The sequence below is a fragment of the Setaria viridis genome, chromosome 8 (genome assembly GCF_005286985.2).
Source record: "Setaria viridis chromosome 8, Setaria_viridis_v4.0, whole genome shotgun sequence".
Classification (NCBI taxonomy): Eukaryota; Viridiplantae; Streptophyta; class Magnoliopsida; order Poales; family Poaceae; genus Setaria; species Setaria viridis.
Window position 1 is genome coordinate 28,213,929 of NC_048270.2, and position 12,173 is coordinate 28,226,101.

A 12,173-nucleotide genomic window follows, 5' to 3' on the forward strand; every position below is an offset into this window, starting at 1 on the left:
CAGAGCAGGTCGTTCTATACGCTACCTTGGCCCAAGCTACCTCAAAGGAGAAAACGAAGCCTTTGACGCCGTTGGCGTATGACGCGTGCTGGCGGCTTCAAGCTCTAGCCCATCAATCAAAGGATGATGGTTTATGGCAAAGGGCATTATCCCGCTAAACTAAGAGCTTCCTTTATGGTGTCGATCTGGTACTAGAGTACCATGTATTATTTAAATTCTTTGTGAAGTTTCAGGAATCCGCTTATATATGGGAATGCCGCAATGGTGTGAGTATCATGCATCATAAGTTGTGACTGGAAAATGGATAAGGGTGCATTTGGGTGTAGATATTGGAGGGTGTGGTATTGAATTGGGTTCCACTAGTTCATCAACCCATACTCCCACACCAGCTAATAATTTTAAAATTATTAAATTATAAAGTTATTTAAAAATTAGATTTCTAACTAATAATCAAAACTATTTATCTATAACTCTCTCATTAATTTAATATTATAACACAATACTTAAGTTATATTGACTTTAATTAATAATTACTCTATACACTTTTTCATCAACATTCATACTTTTTTTCACTTTACAATGCACCTCCACACATTGTGTTTAACATGAAACTCATTATTTTTTGCTTCCTCCCACACATGTATAAATGGTCTACGAGGTTACACCCATCATGCATATATACTTAACTTAGTCTTTCCATATTAACAACAATAGAAATATGTAATTTAGAATCATATATTTATTTACTTTTGGACATTTATGTACCTTGTACACTCAGATACTTAATTCAAGATTTAGGTGTTTACTTTATATTATTTTTAATAAAGACATAAGTTGGTAATTTAGATACAAATTTAGAAAGGTATTTTAAATTATTTTTATAATGATATGTATGGATAATTTAAATGAAGATTATGGATTAATTTAAATTATTTTTTTAATGTGGAATGGTAATTTAGATAAGGTTTAGGGTTTAATTTAGAATATTTTTACAATGATAGTGGTGGATAATTATTTTATAAAATATTATAGACCAATTGCTATGATTATAGAGTCTACATGGTTGATGCCCATATGCTTTTGATTTTTATGAGAATTTCCTAGTGTGCCTTGTGAAAATTAATGTGGAATCTCCAATTGAAAAAAATAAAGACAAATAGCTCACAATCAAAATTATTACCTTGAACTCTCTCATTTGTTAAATATTTTAACACAATACTTATATAGATATGTAATTGTTATCTTCAACTGATTGTGATATATTTTAGTTAGTAATTACTCTATAATGTTTTCATCCATATTTAGAATCTTTCCTTTTTTTACTTTGCATTGCAGGTATGTGCTTGAGTTTGTTTAATGAACTCTAAGTTTGAGCTATTTTTTAACATAGAAATCTATATTCTCATTACTTACTCTATATATTTATAAATGGTGACACACATCATGTGTATATACCTTAGTTATTATTTTCTATACCAACAATATAAGAAATATACTGCTTAAAAATCATATATGCGTACCTTTGGATATATTTTTTAAGAAAGGCGATTTGGATTCTAATTTTTAATAATGATATATGTGGGTGATTTAGATGCAAATTTGAGAGGTGGAAAATTTAGGTGCAAATTTAGAGGGTTATTTTAAATTATTTTTTATAATATCATAAGTGGGTAATTTAGATGAATGATTCGGGGTTATTTTAATTTATTTATATAGTGGCAGGGTGGGTAATGTAGATATAGGTTTGGGGGGTTACTTTAGTATCTTTTCATAATGGCATAGGTCGGTAGTTTTGTAGAAAAAATAATAGATCCAATGGCTATGATAATTTAGGCCTACCAAATTGATAGCCAGATATGTTGCTTTGTTGAGAAAATTTTTAGGATTTCTCATTTTTCTAGAGTGTTGATCTAGGATTTTTAGGTAGCTTCATGTATAGGCTTCAAAAGGAGCCTCCAATTTGTAATAATAAGATACTAAATCAGTCATGTTATTGAAATGGACCACAAATCCAATTATGTTGTGTGGATGTGACCACTAAATTTGGTTTTGGAAACTTAGGAAGGAGCTCGATTCAATTAGTGTTTGGATAACCAAAGCATGGAGTTGAAAATTTGTCATGTCTAGTAAGAAAGAGGAAGAAGCACCCACCATACACCGGCCGCTGGCCATGAGGAAGGAGGTGTTGGTCGGTAGGAAGAAGAGAGAAGGGGGCACATGCCGCCGCTCGGGAGGAAGAAGAGATATGGGGCACCGGCCACCGGCTATGAGAGGAAGAAGGGGCCGCTAGCTTGGAGGAAGAAGAGAGAATGGAGCACCTGCCGCAGGCTGTGAGGAAGAAGGGGCACCTAGATTGAGAGAGGGAGGGACTTGTGTCACCACGAGCCCGTCCCTAGATTGAGAGGAGCTCCAAGCTTGCCTGTGCCGCTGGCCCGCTGCCAGGCCAGGGATGACAAGCTTTGCACGGTCACCAGGCTGGAGTTGGATTTGCGTGGCCACAGCTTCATCTTGCCGATTTGGGAGGCACAACACCCATGCGCCAGCAGTGAGTCAACACTTGGAGCTAGAGTCGGGAGCCGCAGAACAAGGAGGCAGAGTCCGCCCATCGGGGAGAGATGAGAGAGGAAGGGAGAGAGAGAGAGACATGAGAGAGGGAGAGCTTCGCGAGACCCGAGAGATGCGAAGGAGGATGAAGGACGATTTCATCCCAATACAGAGCTGGAGGCCTTGGCATTGCATGTGGGAGTGCGGCAACCTGCTGAATTCCATCTAATGAATTTCTATATGCCAATTGTAATACCATCCAAACAACAGAATTCAGATGTATCAATGCCAATTCCAAATTTTGTGCTCCAATATCTACATCCAAACGCGGTGTAACACTAATTAACCTGAATTATCATATATTCATATCCGCTAAAACATAAATATAGATATTCATTTTCACATCAGTATCTTAAATGAATGTATTCGAATTCGTAATTCATATCATAATTTGTTGACGCAAAATATGACCAACAGATCTTGCACCATGAATACGCATATGTCTTCAAGCACTCGTCTTTGTACCATTCTATGGCTTGTTCCACCTTGCTTGTGCTCATCAGAAAGCATGTCCATGGTTAATGGAACCACCTTGAAGTGTTTATCATTTTCATTCTCGCCGGTGTGGTGGAACCACCTCGGATTAACTTAATTAAAGCACGATTAAGCCGCTTGACACGCGACACTCATGCCTTAGTCAAGTTAACTCGAAGTGCCGTCGGATTTCCTCCGATTTAACCACTTAACAGGACCGAGTTAGCATGACCCACACAAAGGTGAGTGGTTCCAGAGAGTACAACAGGTCCACCATTTGATTAACAATTCATGACACACTGGTTGAAAATTAGAGTTTTACAAGTTCTGAAGAAAACAACAGAAGATAAAACAAAGCGGAAGCTATCGCCGAGGTTGGATGTCCCTGATGAGGCCGATCAGGACATCAGTGATCCCTTTCCTCGCCGTCCGAGGAGGGATCCCACTCGACCGTCCACCCAGGAGGAAGCTGGGGCGGCCAAGTGCCAACAGGAGCAAACTCAGGAGCTTCTACTTCACCTAAAAAGAGAGCCACAAACAAGGCTGAGCTTCTAAGCTCAACAAGACTTAACCGACCGGTGGGAAGAACTACTCCACCACTTCTAGACATGCAAGGCTCTTCGGCTGAGGGGTTTGTTTGCCAAAAGCACTATGTAGATCCTTATTTTCAAGTTTTAGCTCAAATTCTAAGTTCATTAACCAGTCTACATTTGCAACTTACTCTAAGCAAACATTGATCCAACTTTATATATATAAGCTCATCATCAAGACCATGCCATCATCAGATTCCTTCATTACTCAGTGTAGCATTATGATCAAGCAGTCTCAAACTGTGAGAGGCAGACGAATCGATTCAAGTTCTTTAACCATGCATGGTGAACCTAACCTCACGACATCCGCGCACCACTGAGGGTTGCTTCCTGTGTCGGCCTTCCCCATCAATTCCCTAACCCGTGTCGGACCCACTTCCTTTGGTGCAAGGTTCCACAGACCCGGCCTCTGCCGTTCTGTGACCACACTTGCCACCACGTGCGGCCGCAGGGGAACTTTGTTCCAAGGACAGTGGGGCGACCGCTCACGTCTAGGTTCAATTAGGTACTAGGCTTCCCCATCCCATACTGAGTATGAGGTTAGTACTTTCAAACACTTGATCACGAACACCACCACTGTCGGGCCTTAACAGATTCAGTAAACAGACGGGGCGATCAGCCGACCACCAAAAGAGTTAACCAAAACCCTACCCCGTCCATCGTCCTTATAGTTCTAACAGAAGGAAAACAACCAATTCCTATAACTCGCGAGTGACAGGAAATCACTCGACTTTTACCGATTCCTATTTAAGCATAGCAACTACTCGGCCCAACAACTAGTGTTCAGATCAAAGGAACTATGTCATGCATCTATGGTTGCAAACAACTCCTATACGTAAATGCACAAACACGAGAAGAAAGGCATGTGCAAGTTTAGAAATTTGGGGTTCATGCTCCGGGGCTTGCCTTCAAGCGGAGGGGAGGAAAACTGTTCTTCAGCTGGGGCGGCTTCGACTTCTGGGAGCGGCAGCTCAGCTACAACTCCGTCTTCGGGCGCCGGGTGTAGCTCGTAGACGCCGTCAGCTAGGTGTAACTCTACACGAATGCAATGCAGGAGTTAGTGTTTAGATGGTTATTTGAACAACACTTGCAGGTTAAGCTCGGACACTTGTAGCAAGGCTACAGAAAAGGTGGGGAAGTTTACTTTAGTTGTGGAGAGCAAGATAAAAGGGTCAGATGGGAAAAGACTTGTGATCTGACCCTTAAACTAGAGGAATAACTGTGCTCGGGGTTCTCAGACTTAACGCAGAGAAATCCCGATCTTTTACACAGATACCCTCGGGTCAAGGAAAAGGATACAGCCGAGTCCTCGGGCGAGGCGGATAAGGGTCGGCGAAATAGACAGGGTCGGGCGAGACGGAAAAAGGGGTCGGCAGCTTACCTCCAGGTCTACTGGTGAAGCTTTGGGGTCGGGAAGGAGCAGACTTGGGCGGAAGGTCTTAAGCACTAAGGCTTGGGCGGCGGCGATGTCCGGCGGTGCTCCGGCGGTGGTGGGGCTTCTTGTGGGACAAGGAAGCTCTAGCACAGCGCGGAGGAGCAGACGACTGGGTGGACTGGGGAGAAGCGGACTTGAGCGGAGAGGGGAACTTCTCAAGAGTTTCAGCGGAAGTGCTCAGGTGTGCTCAGAGTAGGGACGGTGAAATAGCAAAGGCGAAGGAACTCCGGTGGAACTCTGGCATTCCCTTTTATAGCGGCGCGGAAGAGAGAGATTTCGAGCAGCACGAAGACCGGAAGAAAAAGATGGAGTGCACTGCCATGGCGGCGATTGAGCGGCGATGGGCGGTGGAACAGAACTTCAGAGATAGCGTCTTCGACCATTGGGCACTGGAGACAAGGCGGCGCAGGCGCGGTTTTGCCGGGGTTGAGATTTGGCGGAGGCGGGCGTCGTCGAGCGGCGGATTTGATTGGTGTGACCGGGAGAACGGCGCTACAAGCGAGGTTGCAACAGGTGAAAAGACAGGGCGAGTGGTGGCGCGGGCAAGCGCGAAACGGCGGCATTGCCGGAGCACCTCACTGGTGGGGCAAGAAAAGGAGCTGTCGCTGCCGGAGTCGGGGTTGGCGAGGGAGCAATCGTCACGTAGCGAGTTCGTGGGTGGCGCGACTGTGGAGGGGTGAAAAAGCCGGAAGGCATCGGGGCTTGCAGCCGGGGATCCTGCGAGATGATGATGGGCGCGTGTTACGAGGCGGTCTGACGCAGCAGCGGTAAAGCTCTGCCACGGCGGCGACAGGGCACCATGGCACGGCCGGCGAGGGCGCGAGCGAGACAAGGCGAGGCAGAAAGGATTGCAGAGGGGCTTCCGCTGTGATTGGGGAGGAGGGCGCGGGAAACCATCCTGTCGCGGTCGGCGACTGGGCGAAGCGGCGGGCGTCGAAGGGATTAAGCCACGCGGCGGAGAAGCTCTGAAGCGGGCGCATGCTGCTCGGGCGCGTCTGCCTAAGGAGATCCAGGGAAGAGATTTGCGGGTCCACCAGTTAGTCTCGGTTTCTCCTCTGCTCAAGATGGAAAGGAACACTGCTGTTGAGACTTAGAAGGAACCGGTGGTTCTGGTTGGGTTTTTCAGGGGTCGGGGCCGGAACTGGACGTTGAGCGCTTAAGCTCAGGGGAGCTGAGTCAGCGGGATTAGAGACTCGGATTGAGATTAACTCGGCTGATTTAACCAGGGTCGTTACAGCCGGCCATTTGGTTGAAGTTCAAGTGACGACGAGTACTAATGATGTTGTTGACGAAGTCCCACTAGGCGTGCCAAGAAGCGTGTTGACGCAACTTGCACCGTGAACATGTGAGTGCCTAGGAGATCTGCTTCACTCCAGTGCAAGCTCTAATCGGCTCGCGAAGGTGCGTCGCGTGCTAGTCAATTTGACCTGCAATTGACAAGGGAAAGCTTGGTAAATGTTAAATTCTTATGCTGATCGGTTGTGAAGCCTACAAGCTAACGGGTGACGTTACTTTGAATAAATACCATTAAAACATGCTTTCAATATAATCATGAGGTGCAACAATAAATAATAAGGTTAGTGGCATGTGCCATCGACTGGATGAGCTGACGAGCTAAGATAGATCTAAGATTAAAACAATAGCCATTAAAAGACAACTTGTCAATCACGTGCAAGTCAATTAAATTAACAGATTCTATTAATGTCATGAGCCGATAGATCGCACTAAATCGAGACAGTATGGCATCACACGATAACAATGTAATCTGACAACTTAAAAAACTAGAACGCAATAACAAGAGCTTGCGCACATAACCATAGGCTCGACGACATCAGACTACTACTGCAATAGAAGGATCGGACCGAACCGAGGCAGCATCGGCTCGCAGGTGGTAGGTTGATGCTAAAGATCCGAAGGATAGTGATGCAAGGGGCTGGTGAAAAGATCTATCGGATCTAAAAAATATATAGCAATTAAAGCATGCAAGAACAATCTAGCCGATATGATCGGATAACTTGTCAGCACTTAAAACAAAAAGAGATCGATACGATTCAGCTTAATCAGATCTAAGCAAACTTGATTACTAGCCTGACGAAGGATCAAAAACTCAAACCTAATCGAGGAAGTTTGATATAAATAATGTAAAGACTGATAATGATGGTACTTACAAGCTTGTTGGAGATTGAAGCCGATGCAGCCCTGCTTGCTAGAAGAAACTCGCCGAGAACTACTTCTACAGCTAAGCCTAGAGTTTGGTGGCATGAAGCTGAAAAACAATTGTATTGATCAATTAATGATTATTCTGGTGCAACATCCTATGTTTATATTTATACCCTGGAGCAAACTAAAGTCCTAGTCGATTACGATGAGAACCGTTACAATTTATTCTAGAATCTACTTAAAAAAAATCTTCATACTTTTCCTTATTTGGTGAAGACGGCGTACTTGTCTTGGACTCCCTCTCCGATCCCATCGACCCTCGGAACCTTAATTATCTTCAGTGGTTGACCCTGGTCAAAACAACATAATTCAAATCTGCAGGCAATAAAAATATGGAATTGTGGATATGCATGGATGTATAATCACACACCATCTAGGCTATAATTATATTATTTTTATTTAAGTCAAACGACAAATGTTGGCTCATCCAGGGTGCTGCTCCTCAATCTATGCCGAATCCACCGCCTTCTTCCAGCATGCCAACTTCTGATGTTGTAGCTCCTAACTCCAAAGTCACACCTGGTGTAGATCTTAGGGCGGAGGTGTGAAATTGTCGCTGTGAAACTTTCAAATATTCAAGTGGTTGTAAATATTTTGGCACTAAGTTATGGTTCCTACACAGGTACCAGAGTTGGTCCTGTGCACAATACTGAAGGTGTGTTGCCTGTGACTATGAATCGTGATGACTTTTATATGTCAGGTACACTATGGGTGAAGTTTCATTTGAAATTTCATGACGTGCCTTTTGATGATTTCTGGTCATTTAAAACTCACAAGTATGATCAATGCAATGCTTTTGCGAAGCCCTTTTTTCAATGAATTTATGTGTAACAAATATAAGCATGACTATGTCTTGCATCATTGTTATGTCGAGCGTGAACTTCATCGCCTTAACAGGATTGACTTCGGTCATCCTTATGTCGGCCATTTTGACCCTTTGAAGCCCAAGCCTGAGCCACTCGATTATGAAAAGGATTCGTCATTTGAGTTTATGCGTAAACGTCCATGGAGTTGCTTTCACGTGTGTGTAATTGACTTCGATCATGCCTACACTGGTCCTTTTGGACTTTTAGGCCCCAAAGCTGAATCTGTGGATGAGATGATGAAAGAGAGTTACCGTTTGAGTTTATGTACACATGCCCATGAAGTTGATGCCAAGTAGATGTAATTTTTGTTTATTTTTTTTTCCTTTTTGATTTCAAGATTTGTAATTGACGAAGATTTTCTTCGAAGAACTACCCACAAAATTGTTGATATTGTTGTAAAGCATTTGGTTGATGAGTTTTGTAACATTGTTTGTAATGAAGATTGATTTTTCCCTGTAATCAATAATTTCTTATAAACGAAGATAAAATTTTATACGTTTTATGAAGCGCCTACTCCCACTTTTCCATTTGTATTTCAATAGAAGTTTTGTAGGGCCAAAGTAACCTGTGTGAGAATTCACGAAGTCACTCGTCAGTCGATTTTCAATTTTTTTCTGCAACATCACCATTCGCGAGTTGCCCTTTTATTCTTCATATTTCATGAACATATTATGTGAACTTTTATGCTACCTTAATCCTTTTATAATCCATGCAAGCAAGATTTGTATGTTCTGCTTATGCATTATATTAGCATTAATCTAACATGAGGATATTCCGTGCTCGTTCTATCTTGCGTAAATGTATAGTTCATTTGTACTATATATTTATTGGTTATTATTATTAGTTATTACACATTACTCCAATGAGAATAATGTTAAATAAAACACAAATATTAGTTAATATTTGTCCCATATTTATTTTCATGTTCTCCAAAAATAAATACACCATTCCAACTACAATCACATTAAATGAAACATTAATTTCGATCCATCTTGGCCTCTTGGGAGATGAAACAAAAATAAAACACAACTTTTTGAGGGCGTGTGAGTAGGAGAACCACCCTTGGGAAAAAAATTCCAATAAATAACGGAAGATCAGAAATTGGTTTCAAGTGCGAATAACCATGTCTACACAGAAACCAAGGAAGAGAGAAAGGGTGAGGGAGAGGAAAGGAGAGACACGAGAATCGAATAGTGAAAGAGTTTATGCTCGAGAATCAAGGCTAATCCTAATGGAAGATTTCATTTTGATGTTTCCTAGATAGTTTAACATTTAACATTTTGATGTTCATAGGCACCATTTAACATTTAATTTCAAGACACATTCAGAGTTGGTTTCTGTGTCAAGAGAGTTTCAAACTGGTTCCATCTCTCTCCTCGTAAAATTTTCTATCACATCACCAGATTAGCCTAAAAGAAGTGAAAAAGCCACTCATTTTTACTTTATCTTCCAAATGACATGAAAACTACTTGATGGAAATAGAGCAAGGTAGTCTGTTGTTGCTAAATACACAATACAAGATAGTCCGTTGTTGCTAAATAAAAAAAAATACAAGATAGTCCGTTCATCAACATTCAACGGGCATTGACTTTTTTGCCGCAATGTCATGCGGTAGGATAAAAATAAAAAAATATCATGACAAGACATGGCATGGCAGGCTACGGCGTAGCATCATGACCTATGAACAGGTTCGTGCTGATGTCCCATCCACAGAGCAGGAAAAGGGGGGATTGATCTTTGTGCAAGAAAATAGGGGATTTCCCTACTAGATTCACATAGCAGGAAAATAGAGGATTGATCTTTCCATCCAAAAGGAAATAATCCATGGATCTTTCCATCCAAAAGAACACCTATGTACATGCAAAAGAAAACCCCAAATTGGAGTAATCTACGACGATCCCTCCAAGGAGTACCCCGATGACTCAGGGTTGAGTACATCAATGGCAGGACCGACAATGACGGGACCGTCATTGCAGGGACCGACGCCGATGTCGAAGTCCACCCGCCTGCTCTTCTTGGCCATCTCCGAATCCACCACCTCCTCCTCCCTTGCCGCCAGAGCCACCCACCTTCTCTTCTTGGCAGCCTGCTTCTTGGCCCTCTCCTCTGCCACCACCGCATTCGCCACCGGCACCGCATCCGCCACCGGCACCGTATCCTCCTCCTCCGCCATTACCTCTGCCACAACCTCCACCCATGTCGCTTTCACCACTGCCACCGCCTCTGCTCGCCTCCTCTTCTTGGTCTCCTCCTCCTCCTCCGCCGCCGCTTCCTTGTCGTCCTCCTCCTCATCATCACCGTCCGAGTTCTGCTCAACGTAGGTCTCATCATCATCATCGTCCTCCTCCTTCTCGTACTTAGTCTCCTCATCGTAGGAGTACCTGGGAGACTCAGGTACAATGGAGGGCTCGTATGAGGGGTCCAACTCGTAATACGGTGGCTCACCATACTCGACAGAGCTACCATCCTCGTCAGAGGAGTAGTTAGAAGGAAGAGAAGAAGCAATCGGAGAAAAAGCCATGGTAGTTTTCTGGAGGAAGAGAACGTGGAGGCAAGGCAATGGAGGGGTTGGTTAGCACAGGAGGAGGGTACAGGTATATTAATGGCTCTCAGTTGCCAAGGGAAAGCAGAAGGGTTGCATCGAGAGTCGGGGGACAGACAATGGCAAGAGGCACGTCGATCTCTAATAATGTAATGGTCTTTTGCAAGTGAATAACATTGAAATCTCAGTGAATTCTGGTAGAGAAATAAAGAACTAAATAGAATTTGCAAGTACTAGAACATAGAGAGATAAACGATCGACAACATTGCAAAGATAAATGATCTACATAATCTCCCTACGGTTGCCGTAGATTTTGGGGTAAAAATAAGAATTCGTTACGATTCTTGGTGAGGCTAGACGAAAATTATGTTGTCGGAAAAGTGAATAGGTAGGAATAAAACATTCTTCTTTGTCGGGAAAAAGTGAAACCACCTCCTTGTATGTGTGTGGAGTTAGTCGAAAACATTTGAGTAGCGCAGTGTGGATAGCAATTGTTGCACTGCCCTTAGACTATGTTTGAAAACATGCGGCTTGTCAATTTTTGCTCACTTATTATCTGCGGGCTCCATCATTACACATGGCAACGAAAATTTTTTGCTCTTCCCACCTAGCAAGGCTTGCCTTGCCATGTCTTGACAAGCAAGGCTAGTGGGCAAGCTTTGGCAAGACAACCAAGCAGACCCAGAGTTTCATCTATGGTTTCATTTTTATTTATTGACGTGGCACTCTTGGAAACAACAAAATAAAATCATGCAATGAGATTGGCAAAGTGACAATACATCGTGGGTACAATGTTCAGAAACATAAGGCAACATAACCAAAGTGACACTTGCAAAATACATTATCGATAAAATGTTCAGAAACATAAGACAACCCCATGGTACTTTCACTCTAAGTACCATTAGCTACCAAAATATAAGAGCACCATCCCACCTCTAAACCATCTACTTAATTAGCCTTACCACCAAGCATCAATCCCGCAACAATAACAAATAAAGCAAGTAGCACGTGTGCAAGTTTGACATTGTGCCTATAATTCCCAATGAACTACAGCTCGGCAGTAGCCTTCTAAAGTTGTTGCCGCACCGTCTTGAGCTCATTCCTAATCTCTCTAAGCTCACTGTTAGCTTTTGCCAATTCTTTCTCCCACTTCTTTGCATCCTCCTCAGCTTGTACCTTCTTCTTTATGAGCTTCACCATCCATTCTGGATCAACACAGGTCATGTAACCGCATTGCTTCTTTTCATCCTGCAAATTAAACGTCCCTTTACAAATTGCCGTTGACAACAGTAACATGAAACCACAGAACCAAAATATCTATGAAGCAAGTAGCCATTACCTTTGGGCAGTAAGCAAACCAATGACAAGGATTGAGAAAGGTCCAAGAATACTTCACCACATCTCTCAACCCGTGATCGCACTTATTTTCAGGAATGCCAACG